Consider the following 15248-nt stretch of genomic DNA (forward strand, 5'->3'; position numbering starts at 1 on the left):
CGCGCTTCATAATGCGCCACACATTTTCAATGGGTGACAGGTCTGGACTACAGGCAGGCCAGTCTAGTGCCCGCACTCTTTTATGACGAAGCCACATTGTTGTAACACGTGCAGAATGTGGCTTGGCATTGTCTTGCTGAAATAAGCAGGGACGTCTCTGAAAAAGACGTTGCTTGGATGGCAGCATGTGTTGCTCCAAAACCTGGATGTACCTTTCAGCATTGATGGTGCCTTCACAGATGTGTAAGTTGCTGATGCCTTTGGCACTAACACACCTCCATACCATCACAGATGCTGGCTTTTGAACTTTGCACTCATAACAATCTGTATGGTTTTCTTCCTCTTTTGTCCGGAGGACACAACGTCCATGATTTCCAAAAATAATTTGAAATGTGGACTCATCAGACCACAGCACACTTTTCCACTTTGCATCTGTCCATTTCAAATGATCTTGGACCCAAAGAAGGTGGTGGCGTTTCTGGATGTTAACTGACAATGGATTTCTGAAGTGTTCCTGAGCCCACGCCGTAAGATCCTTTACACAATGATGTTGGTTTTTAATGCAGTGCCGCATGAAGGATTGACGCTCATGAGCATTCAATGTTGGTTTTCGGCCTTGCCGCTTAGGTGTAGAAAGTTCTCCAGATTCTCTGAATCTTCTGAATATATTATGGACTGTAGATGATGGAATCCCTAAATTCCTTGCAATTGAACGTTGAGAAATGTTATTAAATTGTTGGACTATTTTTTCACGCAGTTGTTCACAAAATGGTGATCCTCGCCCAATCTTTGCTTGTGAATGGCTGAGCCTTTTGGAGATGTTCCTTTTATACCCAATCACGACACTCACTTGTTTCCAATTAACCTGTTCACCTGTGGAATGTTCTCCAAACAGGTGTTCTTTGAGCATTCATCAACTTTCCCAGTCTTTTATCGCCCCTGTCCCAACTTTTTTGAAATGTATTGCAGGATCCATTTCAAAATGAGCAAATATTTGCACAAAAACAATAAAGTTTATCAGTTTCAACATTAAATATCGTGTAGAGCAAAAACAAAGTAACCTCGCTTCTGTATAGCACAAACAAATCTTGTGCAACCAAGTGGGACTAATTTGTAAAAAAGAAAAATAACTTGTGCATCACAGGAATGAGTGCCAGAAAATTTAATAAAGGTGCTGAAAGCAAAAAGTGTTCAACAGGACTAACGTTTCAATGTGACAGTCACATCTTCCTCAGAGTCCTGCACAAACAGAGATGGTACAGCTTAAATGTTGATAGGAAGCAGGTGCTTTCAAAGGGGCATGACCATCCATCAGACACAACACTCACTCAATTAGTAATCAATTCATGATTAGAAACACACTGTCCCAAAGCACACAAGACTAAAACCAGACTAAAAAACAATTATTAGAGAAAGCAAGTAAATTTTAGATCTTCATTCAAACCAAAAGGTTCCAAAGTGCCTAAAGTATAAATCCAAGATGCTTCTCTACATAAGAGTTTTTTGATAATATCACCACCTCTGGGTGGAGCTATGATTCTCTCAATCCCCCAAAATTTTAAAGATGCTGGAGAGCCATGACCGGCCTGTTTATAGTGCCTTGCCAAGGCATAAGTTAAATTCTGAGTACGGATTGCCATTTTATGTTCAGCTATCCGTAATTTAAGTTGTCGTTTTGTTTGGTCAATATATGCCAATCCACAAGGGCATTTTAAAATATATACTACATGAGTAGTATTACAATTGATAAATGAAGAAGTAGGATATTGCTTACCAGTGCGAGGATGAGAGAAACATGAAGCATTAGTGGAATTTGAACAATGTGCACAATTACCACATCTGAAGAAACCTTTTGCTGGGCTGGAGGGCCAGGCAGTTGAGACGGGAATGATCATATCTGAATGAATAAGTCTGTCACGAATATTTCGGGTACGCCTAAATATAAATTTAGGTGGTTCAGCACAGATGTCTTTAAGTGTGGGATCACTCTTCAGAATGTGGCAATATTTATAAATTATGTTTTTTATTCTTCCCGCAAATGGAGTATAGCAGGTGGAAAAAAAACAATTTAGGTGTTGAAGAAGATTTAGATTTTTTCCTTGAGTAAAGATGCATGATCAGTATTTAGAGCTCTGTCCCATGCTTTACCAATGTTAGTTCTACTATAACTACGTTGTTCAAACAGAGTTGCTAGATGGGCTGCTTTTGACATGAAGTCCGTGATAGAATTGCAATGTCTTCAAACTCACAAGAACTGACCCACTGGTATGTTACTAACTAAATGAGGCGGATGATTACTATCAGCTCTCAATAAAGTATTTCTGCTAAGAGGTTTACGGTAAATAGTTGATTGCAAAGAATTATTGACATCCTTGTAAATAGTGAGATCTAAAAAAATCTATGGAATGAGAGTTATGGTTCATAGTGAAAGATAAATAATCTGTGGTGGAATTGATATAATTCAAAAATTGACGTAACTCATCATACGTGACCCTCCAAATTAAGAGGACATCATCAATATATCTGTGCCATAATGATATTTTTGAGTGAAAAGGGTTATTTTCAGTACTAAAGATATGTTTTTCTTCCCAAAAACCCAACACTAAACAGGCGTAAGATGGAGCAAAAGCACTCCCCATAACAGTGCCCTGTAGTTGTAGATAATATTTGTCTGAGTATTTAAAAAAATATTCAATAAGACAATCTCAACCAATTTAATCAAGAAATCTGAAGGTGGCAGCACATCAGTAGGATGTTCAGCAAGATAGAACGAAATGGCTTCTAAGCCTACGTGGTGAGGTATGCATGTATATAGTCTTTGTACATCCAAAGACACAAGGATATCATCACTTGCACAATTCCGATTATTGATAAGATTTAAAACATCAGTGGTATCCTCAAGATACAAGGGTAATTTACAAACAAACTTTGCCAAAAAGAAATCAACAAATTGTAAAAGGGGCTCAGTAAGACTATTCCAGAAACAATGGGCCAAAACGGAGGATCATCCAATTGTTTGTGAATTTTGGGTACACCGTAAAATACTGGACAATGAGGGTATTCATTTAAAAGGAAAGCCGTCTCTTTTTCTGTTATCCAGCCCTTCTTATGAGATGAGTCAATAAATTCATGAATCATACTATTAATATTAGAGGTGGGATTGGACGATAAAAGTTGATAGTGTTTGGCATTATTCAACACTTTCAGTATACCATTTTCATACTTCTCCAACCCCATGACAATAACAGCACCCCCCTTATCGGCGGGGCGAATGATGATATCCCGTCTGGATTCCAAAGATCGTAATACATCCAATTCACTCTTTGTCATATTCTTATTTTTAGATGGACATAAAGCCCCTAATTTAGCAAGTTCCCGCTCAACTACCTGGCTAACAGTCACTATGGTAGGATTTAAATTTGAAGACGGAAAAAAAATTGATTTCTTTTTAACAGGAGTAACTTCTCTTAGAGACTCACTAATATTAGAATCCAAATCTCTTTTATTATTAAACTCATTGTTAGATTTAGAAAAAAAAAAAATTTCAAATGCAGCTGTCTAAAGAATTTGAAAGAATCAACTATAAGAGAGAAAGAGTCAAGGTGGTTAGAAGGGGCAAAGGAGAGTCCTTTCTGTAGAACCACTGTCTCAGTAGCTGTGAGGACAGAATCAGAGATGTTAATCACAGTCTCCTCGGATGCGTCCGCATGGACCAGCGAGTGGGCAGCAGTGGTTCTCTTCTTCTTCCCCCTAGAGCTCCGCCACATCTTACTCCACGACGAGTGGGGCCTTGATCTAAGAAAGAGGAACTGCTGGATTGAGATGCACCACGTCCCCAACGTCACTCAGTTCATCAGAAGAATCTCTCTCGCTCGCCGTAGGAAGAGGCGTATCCCCAGGCCCGGCGCCAGAAAAAAATATTAAGGGGGTGATGAGTTTATCACAGGGGGCGGGGTCCACCCCCCCCACACACCCACAAAAAAAAAGTGCGCACTGGAGGGTACCTGCCTCTGAGCGTGCATAATGAATTGGGTGCGCTCCTGGAAAGCTTGTGTATTTAGGCTACACCGTTGTAAGAGACTGACTAAGAGTAAAGAGTGATGACAGTATTTTTTAATTATTATTTGAACGTATAGACCCTCGGTCAAGCGATCTCCTGCATACCACAAAACCAAACCAACAACTGATCTGAGAAACGACACGAGACAGTAGATTAACCCCACATAAACCTTTCATGTAGATATACAGTGGTCCCTCGTTTATCGCGGGAGTTACGTTCTAAAAATAGCCCGCAATAGGCGAAATCCGTGAAGTAGTCAGCGTTATTTTTTACAATTATTATAGGCGTTTTAAGGCTGTAAAACTTCTCACTACACACTATACACTTTTCTCAAACAGGCATTAACATTTTCTCACTTTTCTCTCATGTGTTAACACTCTCAAAGTTCAAACCATAGTAGAAAAATAAGACCAACCTGTTTTCAGGCCCAAACATTTGTTTGAGAAATAAAAATAGAACGTTTTCCTATAAATAATTATGATGGCTTTTAGAACTAACAAATTTAATTTTAACGATCAACCTACGAGGGTTAGGGACACATAAGAAATTATTAATAGTGACTGACCAGTATTTCACAGTTCCTCTGATCGCGCCTCTTCATCCTGGTGCCACGCCATTGTCGCGCCTTTTTCCACTCACACCTCGCTGCAGGTGTCTTTTTCCGAGTGAAGAACACAGTTATGGATAGTTGTTGGCGCTCTTTTTTCTTCTGGGTGAGAAGGTTCTTATAAACAGACATGCAAAACACAATGTGCGTACTCTCCCTTCGCAGTGCCGCAACAGGTGTCCCGTCATCTCGACAGAACACCGGCCTGCTTGATGAGGACACAGAGCACAATGTGCTGTTTAAAAAAAAAAAAAACATGCAAAATTGGACTAAAAAAATCAGTGAAACTGCGAGGCGCTATATTTTCCAGTATTTCTTTTTCTTTCTTTTTTATTTTTATTTTTGATAACTCTCATATCCGAGGGGGCGAGGTTGATGACGTGAGGGGGCGTTGCCCCCAAACGCCCCCTCGTGGCGCCGGGTCTGCATATCCCTGTACGTCTCAAGGAGGAGCGGGCATTTATTCACAAAAAAACTTCCTCTTTTTACCATGCCAGTCATAAACTGATCCATCCACATAATCTTTAGTGTCCCGTTCATATTTCCTTATCTTATATGCCTGTAGGTCTTTTACAAAGGACGACAAGGAGATGGAGGATTTCTCTATAACCTCAGCAAATACATCAGCATTGACCTTACTCCTCATTTCTTCTTCCACCTGCAGCACATCCATTCTCAGTTTCTCTTGTTCAGATTTAGTCTTCTCAATTATCAAAAGCATCAGATCAAGGGAGCATTTATTTAAAATTTGCTCCCATTTCAACATGAAGAGTTCATCATTCAACCCAAATGACGGAGTTTTATTAATGCGCAAACCACGCGGAATGCACTTAACGCTCCAATATTCAGACAAAGTTATAGAATGCCACAAAAATCTGGATTCAGACTTCTTCAGATCTTCTAATTCTTTAGACAAGGACAGTATATTGGACTCTGAAGATTTAAATGTATCCTTAAATAAGGAGTGAGGCAAAACAATTTCAGCACCTTGCTCATCTGTAAAAGACAAAGTTTGTGAACGTGCAGTAGTACTTGCATTAATCAGTTCAAAGCTTGACATCTTGACTTCTTCTTACAGCGTGCAGCAGGAACAGGAATACACCAGAATATACACAGGAATACACCACAAAGACAATATTAAATATCTTGTCTTTGTGGTGTATTCAGTTGAATATAGGTTGAAGATGATTTGAATCGTTGTATTCTGTTTTTATTTACATTTTACACAATGTCCCAACTTCATTGGAATTGGGGTTTGTACATGAGGCCCCAGGTCAGAAGCAAACACAGAACCTTCTTGCTGTGAGGGAACAGTGCTTACTTAGCAAGTTACTGTGTTGCAGAGTCTGAATTAATTTATGTTAAATCATCTCAGCTTGTCTCAAACAGCTCCCCATGTATATTAACACCCTGAAACAAGTTCACAGTGGTCGCTAGTAAATATTGATGCTGTGAGATGCTATTTTAAATTTGTTTATTTATGATGTTTGATGTATTTATTGTATGATGTCATCTGACTCTTTTCAATTTACCTCTGCAAAGGAGCTCAATTAGATTTTTTTTTTTATTACACTGAACATAAATAACATAATATTGAATATGATATTGACTCGGATTGTTTTTTCTCAAAAACATTATTCATCATTGGAAATATTTTACTGAGGAACAAATTAATGAATATTCTATGACAAATGGGATATCTTCAATGATACACTTTAATAGTAGGAGTCTCTTTATGGACATTCCAAAAATTCAGGACTGTTCAAAAATATGAAATAAACATTTTGCAGTTGTTGCAATTACTGGGACATAGTTAAAAGATAACCAAGAGGATTCTGTTCAGCATGAGGGATAGGATTTTTTCACTACAAACAGGATGAAAAAACAAGGCACTTTATGTTAATCACGTTATATTATTCATTACTTGTACCATATATGATGTATTGCATTGAGGTTTGGGGAAACATATATAAAACAAACAATAATTCAATATTTGTTATTACAAAAGAAAGCCATAAGAATTATCAGTAATAAACCTTGCCATGAGCCAACTAACCCACTATTTATCAGATTAAATATTCTGAAATTCAAGGACTTAGTTGATTATATTACAATACATCTCAGGTATAAAGAAAAAAAAGCTCTTAAGCTCTTCTACCTCAGCATGTCCAAAATCTGTTTAAAATTAAGTACTCAGTTATAATTTGAGGGGAACATTATCATCTGATAAATAAAAGACTCAAACTACTATATAAAAAATCACTATTTCTGCAAAAGGTGTAAACATTTGGAATAACTGTTGTGATAACAATAAATTATACGGTACAGCTTTAAACAACTTTATAAAACAATATAATTTCTCGATGATTTGCGGACGTTCACGCTTGATTTTATGGTCGCAAATTCAGTTTACCGGCAAAGCATTTGCAGAGCTGGTAAATTGGATATTTGCGACCATAATCCAGTATGAACGTAAAATCATCAGAGACAACAGGGTTCTTCCCATTCTAATCCAATTCTATATTTTGCACGGTTTATTTTTCTGTAAGTAATTCGGTCGGTGAATCTTTGTGAAATATGCATATGCATGTAAAATGAACAGCCTGTTTTTTGTTCAGAATTCTGTTCATTCAAAGTAGATTAGATGTGATACAATTTATGATTACAGATGTACTGTATGTATTTTAGACATGAAAGTCTCCATTTAGCATATTCTTTTTCCTACAATATTATGCCTAATAAAATTTGACAACAGATATAGAAGTAAATTTAGAAATCTTTTCTCCCATGCCATGTGGGTCTACAGCTTTTCAGATAAAGATTAGCAATCATTTGCTTTGAATAAAATGTGAAGAATTAGCAATCACAAGAAACTGACTTATAAATGATTAAATATATATAGAATGTACAGAAACTTTATTTTCAGTGATTTTAGAACAAACTCCTGAATTTAAGCATGCTGGGCTGCTGAAATATATATATATATATTTTATACTCAACTCATACAAACACACCCACAGTCCAAGTCCAAATTGATCAAAATGCAGGTGGAACTGTCTATTACCCAGGAATAAATGATAATTTATACAACCCCTGGCAAAAATTATGGAATCACCGGCCTCGGAGGATGTTCTTTCAGTTGTTTAATTTTGTAGAAAAAAAGCAGATCACAGACATGACACAAAACTAAAGTCATTTCAAATGGCAACTTTCTGGCTTTAAGAAACACTATAAGAAATCAGGAAAAAAATTGTGGCAGTCAGTAACGGTTACTTTTTTAGACCAAGCAGAGGGAAAAAATATGGACTAACTCAATTCTGAGGAATAAATTATGGAATCACCCTGTACATTTTCATCCCCAGAACTAACACCTGCATCAAATCAGATCTGCTCGTTAGTCTGCATCTAAAAAGGAGTGATCACACCTTGGAGAGCTGTTGCAGCAAGTGGACTGACATGAATCATGGCTCCAACACGAGAGATGTCAATTGAAACAAAGGAGAGGATTATCAAACTCTTAAAAGATGGTAAATCATCACGCAATGTTGCATAAGATGTTGATTGTTCACAGTCAGCTGTGTATAAACTCTGGACCAAATACAAACAAGGGAAGGTTGTTAAAGGCAAACATACTGGTAGACCAAGGAAGACATCAAAGCGTCAAGACAGAAAACTTAAAGCAATATGTTTCAAAAATCGAAAATGCACAACAAAACAAAGGAGGAACGAATGGGAGGAAACTGGAGTCAACGTCTGTGACTGAACTGTAAGAAACCGCCTAAAGGAAATGGGATTTACATACAAGGTTACAATGGGCTAAGGAAAAGCAATTGTGGACTGTGGATGACTGGATGAAAGTCATATTCAGTGATGAATCTCAAATCTGCATTGGGAAAGGTGATGATGCTGGAACCTTTGTTTGGTGCCGTTCCAATGAGATTTATAAAGATGTCTGCCTGAAGAGAACATGTAAATTTCCACAGTCATTGATGATATGGGGCTGCATGTCAGGTAAAGGCACTGGGGAGATGGCTGTCATTACATCATCAATAAATGCACAAGTTTACGTTCACGTTTTGGACACGTTTCTTATCCCATCAATTGAAAGGATGTTTGGGGATGATGAAATCATTTCTCAAGATGATAATGCATCTTGCCATAGAGCAAAAACTGTGAAACCATTCCCTGCAAAAAGACACATATGTCATGGCCTGCAAATAGTCCGGATCTTAATCCAATTGAAAATCTTTGGTGGAAGTTGAAGAAAATGGTCCATGACAAGGCTCCAACCTGCAAAGCTGATCTGGCAACAGCAACCAGAAAGTTGGAGCCAGATTGATGAAGAGTACTGTTTGTCACCAGTGATGCCAGTAACACGTTACTTAGTAACGCGTTACTCTAATCTGACCACTTTTTTTGTAACGAGTAATCTAACGCGTTAATCTTTCCAAATCAGTAATCAGATTACAGTTACTTCTCCAAGTCACTGTGCGTTACTATTATTTTTGCATTGTGGGTCGACAGCAGCATTAAACTTACATAATTATTGTATGGCCTTGCCTTACAATATAAGGCGCCTTGGGGCAACTGTTTGTTGTGATTTGGCGCTATATAAAAAAAAATTGATTGATTGATTGATTGATTAAACTTGGTCCGTGGGCAGGAGGTCGGGGTTCGACTGAGCTGCCCAGTTTAAGCGACCTGTGAGCTTTTCATCAGCTACGACTCGTCCTCACCTCTTAAAGCGCAGTGAAAACAGCACACCTGCACTGAGCTTTACAAAGTCATTTTTATGCTTTATTTTTCTCCTTTATTTAGAATTGTGAGCTGAGCCGCTCCGTATCGTCTCGTTAAAAACAGCTGATCCTCCGCGACGTGTCAACAACTAACACTATTTTCCACTCAAATGCACCTAAACTCTCTTTCTGAGGACCACATGATGTGAAAACACAATAAAACTTTCTTACCTGTAAATCTGGTCATGTTTTCTGCATAAATAAATGTTATCCATTCTTTGTGCTCAAATGCCAAAGCAGGGGCGAATCCAGATGGAATGGGGGCGTCGGGCAGGGATGTGCCCCCCCTCCCCCACAACACCCCTAGATTAAAGGTCCAGTTTTGAAGCCGTTTTTTTACTACAACTACTAATACTACTTAAAATAATAATAATTTTGACAAGTAAAATGTTTATAGAGAATTTAAATGTTAGAAAAATGTTAGAATTTAATAGTTACATTTATAAACAATGTAGGTTAGAAACTGCAAGTTTTACTGTTACAGTGCTGTCAACAGTTAAATATGAGGTCAAGAAAGATTATTTTACTTTTTATAAAACAAGTATTTATTTTCATTGAAGTCAAGAAAGGGTGACTATAAAGTGAGTTTTGGCAAAACAAGTATCATTGTCATGTTGAGGTGGCAGAGGGTTGTTGTCGACAGCTGGGGAAAGTAACTAAAAAAGTAACTAGTAATCTAACTTAGTTACTTTTACAAGTGAGTAATCAGTAAAGTAACTAAGTTACTTTTTCAAGGAGTAATCAGTAATCAGTAATTGGATTACTTTATCAAAGTAACTGTGGCAACACTGTTTGTCACTCATTAAGTCCATGCCTCAGAGACTGCAAGCTGTTATAAAAGCCAGAGGTGGTGCAACAAAATACTAGTGATGTGTTGGAACGTTCTTTTGTTTTTCATGATTCAAACATAACAAAGATGCCTGAGCCACCTCAACTGCACAAAAAATGGATCCACAAACATCCATTTTTTAAAATTATTATTTTATTATTTATATTTTACAAGTGCCCCTTCAATTGAAATTGATATCAAAAGACTGCAGGCTACAAAATAGCTCAAAACATCCATGAGTTGCAAATTTGAATAAACATGCCCTTACATGTTAATTGTCTGTCATTAGACGCTTTATTTAAATCTGTCCTGTTCACCAACAGCATTTCCTGTATATCTGTTTTGTGAATTGTTTCTGTGAATTGTTCTGTAATTTATGTCTGTAGCACGGCCCAAGCAGAGGGTCACCCTTTGAGTCTGGTCTGTTTGAGGTTTCTTCCTCAGAGAGAATTTTTCCTTACCACTGTTGCTCTGGGGGTTAGTAAGATTAGACCTTACTTGTGTGAAGCGCCTTGAGGCAACTGTTTTGATTTGGCGCTATGTAAATGAAAATAAATTGAAAAAAAAAATTGAAATGAAGGAACAATTAGCTCTTTTATTAAGGTGCATATTCGCCTCAACATTAAGCTAAATATTTAGCTTGATGTTTGTAAATATTAGGCTAAATGTGTAAATACTTAACATTAAATAATCTGCTAAAGTTTTCAGTTTGACAGAAATGTGATTAATATGTTATTTGCCTATTTTTCTCCCTAATTTTTGCTCTTCATCTATGGGTCAAAAGAAATTCTAAACTGAAATGTTACTAGCATTCCCATGCCAATGAAATCAAATGTGATTCTTTTTCTCCCTCAAATAAACCAGTTAATTATGAAGATAAGCCTAATTTTAAACGTTATTATTGTTATTATTATTTTGTCAGTGTACATGACATTAAAAAGAGTTGCCTGGAAAATTTTTGTAAAAACACACACTCTTGCAGGCACACAAAAAAGTGTCAGATTCAGTCACTTCAGCTAGTAATGTGAACATGGCATAAATCAAATAAAATCAAATCAATTTTATTTATATAGCGCCAAATCACAACAAACAGTTGCCCCAAGGCGCTTTATATTGTAAGGCAAGGACATACAATAATTACGGAAAAACCCCAACTGTCAAAACGACCCCCTGTGAGCAAGCACTTGGCGACAGTGGGAAGGAAAAACTCCCTTTTAACAGGAAGAAACCTCCAGCAGAACCAGGCTCAGGGAGGGGCAGTCTTCTGCTGGGACTGGTTGGGGCTGAGGGAGAGAATCAGGAAAAAGACATGCTGTGGAAGACAGCAGAGATCAATCACTAATGATTAAATGCAGAGTGGTGCATACAGAGCAAAAACAGAAAGAAACACTCAGTGCATCATGGGAACCCCCCAGCAGTCTAAGTCTATAGCAGCATAACTAAAGGATGGTTCATGGTCACCTGATCCAGCCCTAACTATAAGCTTTAGCAAAAAGGAAAGTGTTAAGCCTAATCTTAAAAGTAGAGAGGGTGTCTGTCTCCCTGATCCGAATTGGGAGCTGGTTCCACAGGAGAGGAGCCTGAAAGCTGAAGGCTCTGCCTCCCATTCTACTCTTACAAACCCTAGGAACTACAAGTAAGCCTGCAGTCTGAGAGCGAAGCGCTCTATTGGGGTGATATGGTACTATGAGGTCCCTAAGATAAGATGGGACCTGATTATTCAAAACCTTATAAGTAAGAAGAAGAATTTTAAATTCTATTCTAGAATTAACAGGAAGCCAATGGAGAGAGGCTAATATGGGTGAGATATGCTCTCTCCTTCTAGTCCCTGTCAGTACTCTAGCTGCAGCATTTTGAATTAACTGAAGGCTTTGGCAGGCTCTCCTTTCTGCAGGCTTTTTTTTCGACAAGTGGGCAGTTTGTTTTCTGCACTGCATGCTGACAACACCAGTCCACAAATGCACCGTCGACCACGGCATAAAAGATTAGCCATCCAGGCACTGTCCTGCACGTGCCACCCATTGGTGATCCAAACGGTCAGCATGGAGCACAGGTGTTCCATGTCCTCTGTGTGTCGACAACAGTGGCTCAAAAATGCTCCGTCTATCCTGGCATAAGACATAAACCATGTCGGCACTTTCCTGTGTGTGCCGTGCGTTGGTGATCCAAATTGTCAGCACGGAGCACAGCTGGGGCCTGTACTACGAAGCGGGGTTAACTTACTCAGATGTAACCCAGGGTCAACCTCCTAAACCGGGGTTGACAAAACCTGGTGTTCTCAAGTGGTGTTAATTGGTACTACGATGCTGAATAAGATGTTGATTTGTTGAACCTGTGTTAACCTAATTGGAGTTTGTGCGCGTTCACATAAAAGGGGTGGGTTGCAGCACAAGTCACCATTTTTCAATGATGGCGCGGTCACCTTACTTTACCGAAGAAGAATGCATGATTATTATGCGGAGCTACGAGGAATTTAAATTAACGTTAAGGGGGAAATCGAACACATCGTCTGCCAATAAAGCAAGACAGGCTTGTTGGCAACGTATTGCTGATCGGGTAATTGCGTAAGTACAGTTCAATTGTTCCCTAAATCTGTTACAGATGATTAACCTGTGGAATGTCTGATATGTGTAAAAAAAATGACCTTCTTTCATTAATTACGCCCAGATGCAACACGATTCAGAAGTGGTCATAGGCCTACTAATAAATGTTAGGTTAATTTAATGTTTCCTAAATAGGCTACCTTGACTGTACGATTGCTATTCCTAATCCTGTCAATATTTCAGATGCAACAGCAGTGCCAAACGCACCTGGCAGCAGGTGAAGATGAACTTGGTAAGCCCCACTTCGCCTAATTAATGGACATGCATTAGACCTATTTTGATATTAGTAATTACCCGCGATTGCATAAAACCCTTCTTTGATTTGCATTGCGGATAAATGGCCAGGGAAAATGACAAATGCATCCAACAGTTTAGATAAAGCAAGTACTACCTTGCGAATCATACGACATACAGTATTCTTGCTCAGATGTTCAGCATCACTGATGGAATACATACATTTTCCACTGGCAAAATAGGCACAAGGCACATTATCTGATCGATCGTCGGGGCATTGCTACACTGTAAAAAATGACTTTTTTGTACAGGAAAACGCTGGCAGCTGTGGTTACCAGGGAATTCCTGTAAAACATACAGCAGCACAGTAGATAACATTACAGACATAATATGTATATGGATTTACAGTGAATGAACCACAGCTGACTCACATTAAAAGAACTATTAAATCTACAAACCACAGCTCTCTTTTTTTGTAGATTTAACTGCTGTATTTTTTACAGGAATTCCCTGGTGACCACAGCTGCCAGTGTTTTCCTGTAAAAACAACATTCTTTTTTTACAGTGTACAATGGGTGATGTTACAGACTTCTGGCCCGATCAGCTGACAAAGATAGCGAATTTCCTCGGCCGAAAATCTATATCTTTCATACAGAATATCGTCCGGGAATGCCAGCGGATTCCGGCGGTCTTTAAATGCCCTTGCCCTGCGGAGAGAGCCCCTCACAATTTGTGCTCCAATATCCAATATCCAAGATCATCCAGGTAGGCCGGCTTTGTCCTCGGAGTGATTACAGGTGGATGGGTGGTACTTATGAGGGGTGTGGTTAAGCACAAACCTCACGCTAATCCTGGAACATAACCTGCTCGGAGCAGGTTTGCCGCACGGCGTAAGTTGCCGTGGCAGCTTGCCTCGATCGAAAGCTATCCACCTTTCGTAGTACGGGTTAGCCGGGAAGTTACTCCACACGTCATCAACTTACTCCCAAAGTTACCCTGATAAGCCAGTAACCCCGCTTCGTAGTACAGGCCCCTGTTCTGTACGCTCTGTGTACTAACAACAGTGGCTCAAAAATGCTCCATCCACCATGGCAGAAGACATAATCCATGCAGGTGCTTTCCTGCGCATTGATGATCCAAACTGTCAGAATGGAGCTGCTGTCCAGTGCACTCCATTAGCTCACAACGCAGTCTCTCCGTGTACTACATGTGCTCATCACATCACTGTTGCTGTGATGTGTCTGTGGGCATGATGCTGACAGTCTGTCATGTGAGGCAGACGCATGTGGGCTTGTCCATGCTCCTGGGCTCAGAAGTGTGACATGATGAATAAATCTTAGAAGAGGATATACATAAATAAATTCATAATTTATTTGTTAGAAAATCCCTCTATTTACAAAAAATACTGCTGAGAACATAACTGAATCCCATTCAAACTATATTTTGAGGAAAATGTCAGTCAAGGTGCGACTGTCATAATTTTGAAAAAGGCTGATCAATTCATTCAAAATCTTCTGCCTGAACTTTGTTTCAATTCAGACAATTAGTTATTAACATTTCAAACTCAATTGAACCAATTTGTAATGAAAAAATATAGGGAACATAAAAATATTTAGAAAATAATGTGGCGTGACAGTTGCGATTTTCACCAGTGACATAATATTTCTTTCTGAGTTCATCACCGCAAACCCAAGAAAGCTCAAAATACTAGTAGTATGTTATTGAAGACTTTGTGTTTCAATGTAAATACCCTAACTGTCATAAATCCAAGCAGTTTAAAGAAAAAAACACTGTTTATGTGACGGTCATGATTTGGACATTTTGACACCAAATGAAAAAAATTTGTCCAAATCGCAACTGTCCAAATATGAAAGTCGTGTTTTTTGCTACATTTATCCATTCTCTGTTAGAACATTCAGCAGAAGCATTTAGAAACATGTTATCAAAATTACTAACAACTGAAAATGAAGAAAAGATGCTCAAATCAAGAAATATTGGTAAAAACGAGGATTGGTCCAAATCACATCCGTCACATTTCATGAACTTCTAACAGTGTGCTGATCATCATTCCATTCAATAAGGTACATACATTCATAAAATACAAAATACAAATACACAT

This window comes from Thalassophryne amazonica, chromosome 1 (assembly GCF_902500255.1).
Source record: "Thalassophryne amazonica chromosome 1, fThaAma1.1, whole genome shotgun sequence".
Lineage (NCBI taxonomy): Eukaryota > Metazoa > Chordata > Actinopteri > Batrachoidiformes > Batrachoididae > Thalassophryne > Thalassophryne amazonica.